This window comes from Mirounga leonina, unplaced genomic scaffold, assembly GCF_011800145.1.
Source record: "Mirounga leonina isolate KUSES-001 unplaced genomic scaffold, KU_Mleo_1.0 Mir_150, whole genome shotgun sequence".
NCBI lineage: Eukaryota > Metazoa > Chordata > Mammalia > Carnivora > Phocidae > Mirounga > Mirounga leonina.
Window position 1 is genome coordinate 26075695 of NW_023270374.1, and position 12199 is coordinate 26087893.

General features: G+C 39.1%; 1 protein-coding gene across 1 annotated transcript in view; it reads left to right on the forward strand.

Moving 5' to 3' along the window:
• The first annotated feature begins 3591 nt into the window (after positions 1–3591).
• ASIP (agouti signaling protein) overlaps positions 3592–12199 on the forward strand; it is a 47798-nt gene continuing 39190 nt past the window's right edge. The window contains exon 1 of the mRNA XM_035006141.1: positions 3592–3656. The gene's annotated coding sequence lies outside the window, so the exon portion shown is untranslated. The remainder of the gene's footprint in view (positions 3657–12199) is intronic.

Genomic DNA, 12199 nt, shown 5'->3' on the forward strand with positions numbered 1-12199 from the left:
CTTCCTGATACGTGAGCAGGAATTATTTATGGACAAACTGGGGAGGAGATGCTGCATGCTTGGAACTGGGGTAGCTAGCAGTGTCTTTTCCTTTGCAGACCAAGACCAGGGCACCTGAGGAAAGGTTGAATCCTAATTCTCACTGTCCTCCCACTACCTCCCTGCTCCCCATCCAACACACAGTTTCAGTGACTCCATGCAAAAAGCAGCATTTGTGGGCAAAGATCTATGTTCACGTCCCCATGTGCATGCAGAAGAGTTTGGGGCAGATGCCTTTGCTTTAGCGCCCAGGCTGACCTATAAATGAGAGGAACATTCCAGGCAGCCCTTTGATACAAGAAAGGGATAGACCTTCAGTGCCTTAGAATTGATAGCCTGCTCCATAAGCCTCTCCCATAATCTCTTCACCCAGGGCAGATCTGCAATATGCTGGGTCGTGGAAGAAAAAGCAGAAGCAAAAAATAAGACAAACATTGGGTTTTCCTAACTTTCTTCTATAAATATTTTCTTGGATGGGAAGGGAAACAAAAAATCTGATAAACAGGACCATTCTCCTTCTGGGTTGCTGTTGAAAGTCAGTGTTTACAGGGTTCTGGGTGATGAGTGATTTGAGGGTAGGACTTTGTCTTAAGCTTCTCAAAGTTGCAAGGTTGATCCCTTCCCTGCCTGCGGAATCTCCTGACTTGCTCCACTATATACATATTTTTTAAAGATTTTATTTATTTATTTGACAGAGAGAGACAGAGCGAGAGAGGGAACACAAGCAGGGGGAGTGGGAGAAGGAAAAGCAGGCTTCCTGCCGAGCAGGGAGCCCGATGCGGGGCTCGATCCCAGGACCCTGGGATCATGACCTGAGCCGAAGGCAGACGCTTAACGACTGAGCCACCCAGGTGCCCTTGCTCCACTATATTTTAAGGTCAGAGCAGAGAACATCTCCTGAAGCCGTTAGGCTCCAAACATGCCCCTCAATACTAGCCGTCAGAGACGTGGCTTAAAAACTTCAAACATGCACACACGGGAGACTTAGAAAAGCTGCAGCTAAGCCTTTGTTCATCTCCTAGTATAATTTCTCATTGCCCTTCAAGGACTACACTCAGAACCCAAGGGACTGGCTATTTGGGTGAGTTCAGTGAAGGCATTGCCAGTTATATTCTGGTCAGCCACAAAAATAGGATTAAATTAAGTTTCAGACAAGCTTGCCGCAGCATATTAGACACTGCTGGGTTGGCGGGATTCTTTTGAAGTTTTTGACTAATATAAGTTGTATTTTTATTTTTATATGTTTTATATTTTCTTGTATAGACCCCATCTTATTTAAGCTTCACAATTATACTATGCTTTGGAAAAGGAAAGTATGAATAACACAATTATATAGGTGAGGAAACAGACGCAAAGAGACTAAATGACTTGCTCAAATTTATCTAGCTCTGTTACCAGAATCAGGACTAGAACATTAGTTTCCTAACTTCCTGTTTAGTACCTTTTCCATTCTGCCTTAGGAGCAAATATCCTCCGAAAAGTTGCATTAAGACAGGAGTATTTGGCAGTCATTGGACTCCTTCCTTAGTTCCCATTATAACTGTGGGGTCTTCCTTTTTCAAGGCAGAGTTCTCCTTTGCCATAATGTACTCCCCCAGGTTCATATGCTGTTCATGTGCATTGAGCCCCACCATCACGTTACATACCATTATCTCAATTCATTCCCCAGTATCTCCATTGAGGATATTTACCCACATTACTGATAAAGAAGCGGAAGCTCAGAGAAAGCAGATAAATTAGCTTAAAATCCCAAGGCTTGTAAGTGGCAGAACTGAAACCAGCTCTTCTAACATTTTGGTCCTCTTTCTGCTTTACCCTAGAAATCCAGAAACATTAGCCATAACTGGAATCAAACATAGATCTACTGCTCAAGACATGAACATGTTTGTGGCCTTTACCTGCATGAGTCATATTCTAGGACTGGGACACCACACTATATAGTAGAGAACCTCCAGTTCTCCAGAAGTGGCAAATACTCCTCCCACTGGGTATCCATACAGAAATATGTGAGCATGCTCACATGGCATGTGCTGCCCCACCTCCCCCTGCCAGGGATTTGGTCACAGCTACAGCATCTTGACAACCTATTTAAATAAACTTGTAGTAACAGGCAGCACAGTATCATTCTCTGGCAGGCTGAGTCATTGAGCCTCTGCGACTTTGGAAGAGAGAATCATTAGCCGAACATTCAAGAGCCGGGGGTCCCAGAGAGGTATGTAATAAATCCCATCCAGATGTTGGGATTGTTTTTTTCCTTTTCCTTTTTCTTTCTTTCTTTCTTTCTTTCTTTCTTTCTTTCTTTCTTTCTTTCTTTCTTTCTTTCTTTTTTTTTTTCCCAATCACACTGAAAGAGTGAACAAGTTGTTTTCACCTTATCAAGCATGGTGGGAAGAACATCATTTCCTTTATTCTTGGGTGAGTCTGCACCAAAGGATTAAGAGGGCTAACAGAATCTAGGTAATTCAGGGTGGCATCTGAATTATCAGAGAGCACTTTGTACACATGAAGGAATTATCCAGATAGGTAAATAATATTGCACATACTTCAGCAAAATCCAATTAGAGGTCTCCAAGTCCATTCCAATTTACAGCTTCCACACCATTTACCTATGGGGTAGTCAGCCTGTTTTGAAATCCTTCTAAGAAATTATGGCTGTGCAAATTGGTCCAACAAATAGCTGAATGTGTGCGTTGCTCTGTTAGAGAAGGAAAGGCAGACCTATCCATAAGTACTAAATTTTATCTCATGGCATGGTAGCTTTGTCATGCTTTATAGCTAATAACTGGGGCATTAGGTAACTCAAAAAGTCCTCTCCAGCAGTCCAGGCTCTACTGGGGTTAACTTTTGCTGTGGGGCTAAGATGAGGAAATACAGATCATCCTAAGCTACAGCCTCAGTTGACATCCTTTTCACCCCACACCTGAGCTCCTGCTCCCTGGAAGAGAAACCTGAGTAAAGACAACTGTGGCCGCAGAAAAAGGTTCTTCCTGGCAGTGGCTGCTTCTGACTTCAGGGATGTAGGCATTGAACTAAAAAGCAGTGCTGAGAGAAGACCAGGAAGTAAATGACACTGGGAAATGGAAAACAGGGAAGAAAGGACCTGACTTTCCTCCTCTGGAAAAGATGTGCTTTGCAAGGTTCACTTTTTTATCTGGACTGGTGAGTCTTAAAAGAGTTTTAGTCCTTAGACTACCTGAGCAGGACAAAAGAGTCTTACCTGTTTAGTAGATTAAATAAATAAGCCAGCAAACAAACAAAAGAAAACATTTTTGAGGTGTTTTTGCTTAAATCCTGTCAATTATTTGTAGCTCCCTTTAAACATGCTTGTTTTGGTGCTTTTAAGTTTTGATTGAAATCCACAGTGGAAATTATGTTTCAAAGGGAAAAAAGAAAAAAACATCCAACACACTACTACGCCTTGCATTTTGACCCAGCCCACAAAACGATTGGAAGAATCTTTGCAGACCCACCAGAGATCCCTGGATTCACTTGGATAATCATTGATCTAAAAACAACATCTTGATTTCAGAACCCTTCTTTTGACCTGGAATTATCTGTTATTGACCACAGAGAACTGCTACTGACGACTCCTGGGACAGGGCCCTGTATAGTGAGAGGTGAGCCCAGTGTGGGAAGAAGAAATCTCTTTCTCTTTCTCAACGGGTGTTTTGGTATAGTACGGTATCTATGCTTAGTATATCTGTGGACTCAATTTCTTTCCCTCCTCCTCCTCCTTCCTCCTTCTCCTTCCTTCCTCCTTTTCATCTTCTTCTATTTTTTGTTTGTTTGTTTCTTCTATAGTAAAAATTTCCCAAGCCCTTGGTGCCTAGATGATTTTTGCCTGGCACATTTCACTGATTGGAGTTTCAGAATCACAGTTTCTTATTTGCGTGCAGAATTTTTCTAAATATCTAAGCACCTAAATTATTGTAAAAGCAGCTAGCCACCACCATGCCTTGTAGACAGGTAGGTGAGATGGTACCAGAGAAGAGAAGGCTTCAGGTCTCTACCCTTCACTGCGTCAGAACTCGGAGCTCTATTGAGATACATGTAAGAAAGAAGAACCTTCATGGAGGGAGCAGCCATGTTGCAATGAGCTGAAAACATGGACAAAATAAAGAGCAAGTCCAGGGAGTAATGGAACCATACCCTGGAAGCATGAAGTTACAAATCTCCCAACCACGCTGAGCCTTGAGAATGAAATAGTTCCTTTGGCCAAACTGCTCTGAAAATAAGGGAAAAGACTCTGACTCACATTGAAGGTAAGGAGTATGTCTGCGTCTCTTTAGCTTAAACCACGGGGATCTCATTAAGGATCGGGACACTTTGGGCACAATTCTCAGCAGAAAGGCCCCATGCAAAGGTAATTACCAGGAATGGGAGGGGGGGCCCCATTATAGCCTTTTGATTTGGTCACTCAAACATCCTGTTAGGCAGATGTAGAAAGGAGATTGACCCTTACCTCAAAAGAAGTAAATTGTAGGTTGAAGTATTTGGTTTCAGTATCTGTCAGGTTGAGGCTTTGAAAGGCAAACCTGTGGTCTAGGAAACCACATACGGAATTCTGTTGCTTTGGAGCTCTGAAAATTCAACAATATAAGGAAATGTATAACCCAGATTGAGACAATTACTTTTAATTGGCTGTTTTACTGTCGAGTGCAATAATCCCCATTTTGTGTAAGTGGCCCTGGGTTAGAATGCAATCTTTCTAGAAAAAGAGCTGTTTCTAGTTCTTCAAGACTGTCTAGAGGAATTTCAAAAGTTAAAATAACATAAAACTTGCCATCTTTTGGTTTTACCATGAATGTTTCTTTATTCCAAGCACTTCTGCATATAGGTAAGCATTCTAACAAAAGTACCGTTACAGCCCGGCACCGGGAAGCAAAGTCAGATGTCCAGAGTTGGGCAAAAGAGGTAAAGAACCAGAGCCACAACACTAGTCCAAAAGAGAGAAGAGTTCTTATAAAAGAGAAATAGAAAATAGGAACCAAAAAGATCAGATGGGGGGTGAGGGGAAGGGCCCAGGGTGTCATCTTTGACTGAAATAAAAAAAGAATACAATTCAGAGAGGAAAATATACACAAAGAAATAGATTATGATTTGAGAGAAAACTGACTTCAGCTGGATAGGGAAGATTTATTCAGATTTTAGGGAGGAAATTGGAAAGAACTGTAAAGTTAGAGTTATCCAACTTAAATACCTGTGTAGCTGGGTCTGGGGGCCAAAGTAATCCCTCTACCTCTTAGAGGTCTGTGTGTTGTTCATAAGCAGCTATCTTGAGGAGAAAGAAGAAAAATGGGGGCATGGGAGAGGGTGGAGAGTTCCATAAGCCCCCCTAATGGCCTCCACAAGGCAGGTTTCAGCCATAAATTGCCTGCTAGACAGCCACCAATTCTGTCTCCCTCTGTTCCTCAAAACTTTGCTTACAGATTCTTTTTTTATATTCGGGTGTTTTTAAAAAAGAATCAGCTTGAAGCAAAAGTACTACACTCAAAACATTCTAAATCACAATTTGAATCTTGTTTAAAAGATGAAAAGATAAGAAGTGTAACTCTATTCACTTGTTTAGAAATAGTCGATGCAGATGGGTGTTAAGTGTTTTACTCTTCCCTAGGTTTATTCTGTTCTCAAGTGCCATCAGGCCTCATTTAATAGTCAGTAATTGGGCTTTGAGAAGGGAGAAAAGTGGTTATTTCAAGTTTTCTCCTTATGTTCTGTAGCTGCACCACTTGACATTTGCTTCCAGGGAAGTGTACGCAGTGATAACTGACTGGATATCTGCTTTAAGTCTGTTCAACTGAAATAAATTAGGAGGCCATCCCCATCTTTGCCATCACTATAAATTAAGGACACAGAGAAAAACTCACTGGACCCTAGTGAAGGCATTCATGGCTTAGAGCCTAGCCTCAGAGTGGTCAGGTGGCCTGGCTCACAGGAGTAGCAGGTCCTGGTTCACAAAGCTCAGGAGCAGATATTAGGGGACCAGTTTTTGGTACCGCATCTACCCCTAACTGACTGTGAGGCTTTAATCTAGTCATTGGCCTGCTCAGGGCTGCCATCCTCCTGAGCATCCAATGGGAAAACATAGACTAGTTTCCTCTACTTGCAAGGATGCTTGTGGATAAGAGGACAACCGAAAGTAACTGCCTTAGCTGGGGTAGAGAGAGCTGGGTCAGAGAAAGAATGTTGTGGTAGCTGAGTTTATCATTTCATTGCTTAATTTTTAAAATCCTCATCTCCTTCTTCCCTGAGCTCCTGAATGGTCTGGAAATACTTTTATTTTCTTTTAAGTAAAGTTTTCATTGAAAATTTTTCTGTTTTTATTGAACAAAAAAGTCTCCACCATGTGAACACACTCAGGAAACCAGAACCTAGATATAGAAATAGGACATGGGGCACCCGGTGGCTCAGTTGGTTGGGCATCCGACTCTTGATTTTGGCTCATGTTGTGGTCTCGGGGTTGTGAGACTGAGCCCCCATGTTGGGCTTGGTGCTCCTTGGTTAGCGGGGAGTCTGCTTCTCTCCTTCTGCCCCTCCCCCAGCACACACCCATGAGCACACTCTCTCCCCTTCCCTCTCTAAGATAGATGGATGAATCTTTAAAAAAATAAATAGAAATAGGACATTACCAGCACACAAAGCCCCCTTAGGTCCTGTAAGTCCCTTCCTTTCCAAGGGTAACCACTAACTGACTTCTAACACCATGTTTAAGTTTTGCTTGTTTGAGGGGCTTTATATATATGTGTATGTACTTTTTTAATGTGTGACTTCGTTTGTTTAATATTGATTTGTAAGATTTGTTTATGTTACTTTATGTAGTCATATTTTGTTTATTCTCAATGTTGTATAGTATTTCATGAATTAATATGCCATAGTGTGTTTATCCATTTCCTTATTGGTGGATGGTTAGATTTCCAGTTGAGGACTATTATGACCAGTGCTACTAGGAACATTCTTGAACAGTTTTTTGATGAATATATGAGTACATTTCTATTGAGTTATCTAGAAGTGGAATTGCTGAGTCACAGAACATATGTTAAGTTCTGCTTTAATAGCCACTGCCAGTTTTCCAAAGTCCAAAAGCATTTTACACTCCCACCAGTCATGTCTGGGACTTCTGTTTCTTCTACATCCTCATCAACAGTTGGCATTGTCTTTTACATTTAGCCATTGTGGAATGCTTTTGTTTTTAATTTTAATTTTCTTGATGACTAACAAAGTTGAGTATCTTTTAATATTTATTGGCCATTTGGATATCTTGTTTTATGAAATATCATTCAAGTCTTGAGCCTGTTTCTTCTGTTGGATTGTCTGACATTCTTATCCGTCTATAAGAGTTCTTTAAATATTATAGATACTTGTTGTGTACATGTTGCAAATATCATTTCCCATAATGTTGTCAAGTCATATTGGGGCTTGAGGCAAAAGGAAACATCAGAAATACTGATACTTATCTTTATTTAAAATTTTGATATTTTGTTTATCATGGCAGTTTTTTGCATTAATTATGATTTTTTAAAATATTGCATTAACATCTCGCTTGTCTTGATTACTGAGTTTTGGGCATCCCCTTAAAAATTTGTGTCCAAGCCAAGTACTTCACTTGCTTCACCCTAGTCCTGGCTCTTATCCCATTCTGTATCTTGTATTTTCACTCTCTATAGTGTTATTTGTTGAAAAGGAGTTCCTAATTTTTTTAAAAGATTTTATTTATTTATTTGAGAGAGAGAAGAATGAGGGGTGGGGAGGGGCAAAAGGAGAGAGAGAGAAGCAGGCTCCCCACTGAGCAGGGAGCCTGATGCTGGGCTGGATCCCAGGACCCGGAGATCATGACCTGAGCCGAAGGCGGACGCTTAATGGACCGAGCCACCCAGGCACTCCAGGAGTTCCTAATTTTAATGAGGTCCAATTATTCAAGCTTTTCTTTTATAGTTAACATCTTTTTTTAAAAAAATTCTGTTTAGGACATTTTTTCTTACCTAAATTCATGAAGATATTCTCTTACGACTTCTAGAACAGTGCTGTCCAATAGAACATTCTGCAATGATGGAACTGTTCTGTAGCTGTGCTGTCCAGTATGGTAGCTACTAGCCCCATATGTCTCTTGAGCACTTGAAATGTGGCTAGTATGTCTGAATCACTGAATTTTAAATTTTATTCACTTTTAATTAAATTAATTAATTGTGGCTAATGGCAATATAGTCTGACAGTGCTGTCCACCTGGAATAATTTTGGGGTATGGCATGATGTGAAATTTCCTTTTTTTTTTTCTTTATAGATATCTAGTTGACCCGGCATCATGTACTGTTAATTCCTTACTTTTATAATTAACCATTTGTTTATATGTGAATCTGGTTCTGGAATATTCATTCTTTTCTATTTGTCTGTTAGTCTGTCTTTGTGCCAATTCCATACTGTTACAATTATTATACATGATAGAAAAACTTCTTTTCTGGTGTTCCCCAAAATTGTATTGACTATTCTTAAACTTCTGTGTTTCCACATAAATTTTAGAATAACTTTTCAAATTCCACCAGAAAAAAAAAAAAGCCCTCCTGAGATTTTTATTGGGATTGTATCAAATCTATACATCAACATGGGAGTCTTTACAATATTAAAATTTCCTATCCATGAATATGGTATAGTCCTCCATTCATTGAAATCTTTTTAACATTTTTTTATAATGTTTCATAGTTTTCTGTGTAGAGGTCTGGCATATCATTCATTGGATTGATTCCTTATTATTTTATATTTATTGTAGTTATATGATTGGCATGTTTTAATGTCCAGTTTTTTAATTTTTATTTTTTATTAAGTTTTTAATTTTAATTGCAGTATAGTTAACATAAGTGTTATATTTGTTTCAGGTGTACATGTAGTGATTCAACAATTCTGTATCTGACACAGTGTCCATCATAATAAGTATACTCTTTAATCCCCGTCACCTATTTCACCCATCCATCCCAATCCCACCTCCCTTCTGGTAACCATTGGTTTGTTCTCTATAGTTAAGAGTCTGTTTCTTGGTTTCTCTCTCTGTGTCACTTTTCTTCTTTGCTAGTTTGTTTTGTTTCATAAATTCCACATATGAGTGAAATCATATGGTATTTCTCTTTCTCTCACTGACTTTTTTGCTTAGCATTATATTCTACCTCCATCCAAGTTGTTTCAAATGGCAAGATTTTATTCTTTTTTATGGCTGAATTATATTCCTCTGTGTGTGTGTGTGTGTGTGTGTATCACATCTTCTTTATCCATTCTTCTATTGATGGACACGTAAACTGCTTCCATAATTTGGCTATTGTAAATAATGCTGCAATAAACACAGGGGTTCATATATCCCACTGAATTAGTGCTTTTGTATTTCTTGGGTAAATACCCAATAGTGTGATTACTGGATCATAGGATAATTTTATTTTTAACTTTCTGAAGAACCTCTATACTGTTTAGAGTGGCTACTGCAGTTTGTATTCCCACTAACAGTGCATGAGAGTTCCTTACTCTCCACATCCTCTCCAACACGTGCTGTTTCTTGTGGTTTTTTTTAATTTTAGCCATTCTGACAGGTAGAGGTAATATCTCATTATAGTTTTTTTACCCTATTTAGTTTTGATTTGCATTTCCTTGATGATGAGTGATGTTGAGGATCTTTTCATGTGCCTTTTGGCCATCTGTATGTCTTCCTTGGAGAAATGTCTGTTTATGTCTCCTGCCTATTCTTTGATTGGATTATTTGTGTTTTGTGTTTTGAGTTTTGTAAGTTATATACTTTGGATACTAACCCTTTATCAGATATTTCATTTGCAAATATCTCCCATTCTGTAGGTTACCTTTTAGTCTAACAAGATTGTTTCCTTCACTGTGCAGAAACTTTTTATTTTGATGTAATCCCAACTTTATTTTTCCATTTGTTTCCCTTGCCTCAGGAGACATAGTTAGAAAATGTTGCTATGGCCAATGCCGGAGAAATTACTCCCTGTGCTTTCTTCTAGGATTTTTATGGTTTCTGGTCTCACATTTAGGTCCTTAATCCATTTTGAGTTTATTTTTGTATGTGATGTAAGAAAGTGGTACAGTTTCAGGGCACCTGGGTGGCTCAGTTGGTTAAGCTTCTGCTTTTGGCTCAGGTCATGATCTCAGGGTCCTGGGACTGAGCCCCACATCAGACTCCCTGCTCAGCAGGGAATCTGCTTCTCCTTCTCTCTCTGCCCCCCACCCCAGTTGTGCTTGTGCTCTCTCTCTCAAATAAATAAATAAAATCTTTTTTTTTAAGTGGTACAATTTCATTCTTTTGCATGTAGGTGTCCAATTTTCCCAATACCATTTATTGAAGATGCTGTCTTTTTCCTATTGCACATTGTTGCCTCCTTTGTCAAAGATTAATTGGCCACACAATCACAGGTTTATTTCTGGGGTCTCTATTCTGTTCCATTGACTTGTGTGTCTGTTTTTGTGCCAGTACCATACTGTTTTGATTAGTACAGCTTTGTAGTATAACTTGAAACCTGAAATTATGATACTTCCAGTTTTGTTTTTCTTTTTCAAGATTGCTTTGGCTATTCGGGGTCTTTTTGTTTCCATACAAATTTTAGGATTCTTTGTTCTATTTCTGTGAAAAATGCTGTTGGTATTTTGACAGGGATTGCATTAAGTCTGTACTTTGCTTTGGGTAGTATAGACATTTTAACAATATTTGTTAAAATCCATGAGCATGGAATGTCTTTCCATTTGTTTGTGTTGTCTTCAGTTTGTTTCATCAGTATTTCTTAGTTTTCACCTCCTTGGTTAAATTTATTCTTAGGTATTTCATTCTCTTTGATACAATTGTAAACGGGATTGTTTTCTTCATTTCTCTTCTTCTGCTTCATTATTAGTGTTTAGAAATGCAATGGATTTCTGTACATTGATTTTGTATCCTCAACTTTACTGAATTCATTTATCAGTTCTAGTAGTTTTTGGTAGAGTCTTTAGGGTTTTCTATATAGAGTATCAAGTCATCTGCAAATAGCGAAAGTTTTACTTCTTCCTTATCAATTTGGATGCCTTTTATTCCTTTGTGTGTGTGTGATTGCTGTGGCAAGGACTTCCAGTACTATGTTGAATAGAAGTGGTGAGGGACGCCTGGGTGGCTTGGTCAGTTAAACATCTGCCTTCAGCTCAGGTCTTGATCCCAGGGTCCTGGGATCGAGCCCTGCATCAGTCTCCCTGCTCAGTGCAGAGTCAGCTTCTCCCTCTCCCGCTCCCACTCCCATTGCTCGTGCTTTCCCTCTCTCAAATAAATAAATAAAAATCTTTGGGAAAAAAAAGGAAGTGGTGAGCGTGGACATCCTTGTCTTGTCCCTGATCTGAGGGGAAAAGCTCCCAATTATTCACCATTGAGAATGATGTTAGCTGTGGGTTTTTCATATATGGCCTTTATTATGTTGAGGTATGTTCCCTCTAAACCTACTTTGTTGAGGGTGTTATCATGATGAATTTTCTATTTTGTCAGATGCTTTTTCTGCATCTATTGAAATGAGCATATGGTTTCTATGCTTTCTCGTGATGATGTGATTTATCACACTGATTGATTTGCAAATATTGAACCATGCTTGTATCCCAGGAATAAACCCCACTTGATCATGGTGAATGATTTTTCTAACGTATTGTGGGATTCGGTTTGCTAATATTTTGTTGAGGATTTTCGCATCTGTGTTCATCAGGGATGCTGGCCTGTAGTTCTCTTTTTTTTGTAGTGTTTTTATCTGGTTTTGGGGTCGGGGTAATGCTGGCCTTGTAGAATGAATTAGGAAGCTTTCTTTCTTCTTCTATTTTTTGGAATAGTTTGAGAAGAATAGGTATTAAGTGCTCTTTAAGTTTGGTAGAATTCACCTGGGAAGCCATCTTGTCCTGGTCTTTTGTTTGTTGGGAGTTTTTTGATTACTGATTCAACTTCATTGTTGGTAATCTGTCTGTTCAAATTTTCTATTCTTCCTGATTCAGTTTTGGGAGGTTATATGTTTCTAGGAATTTACCTATTTCTTCTAGGTTGTCCAATTTGTTGGGATATAATTTTTCATAATATTCTCTTATAATCCCTTGTATTTCTGTGGTGTCAGTTGTTATGTCTCCTTTTTCTTTTCTGATTTTGTTTATTTGAGTCCTCTCTCCTTTTTAAAAT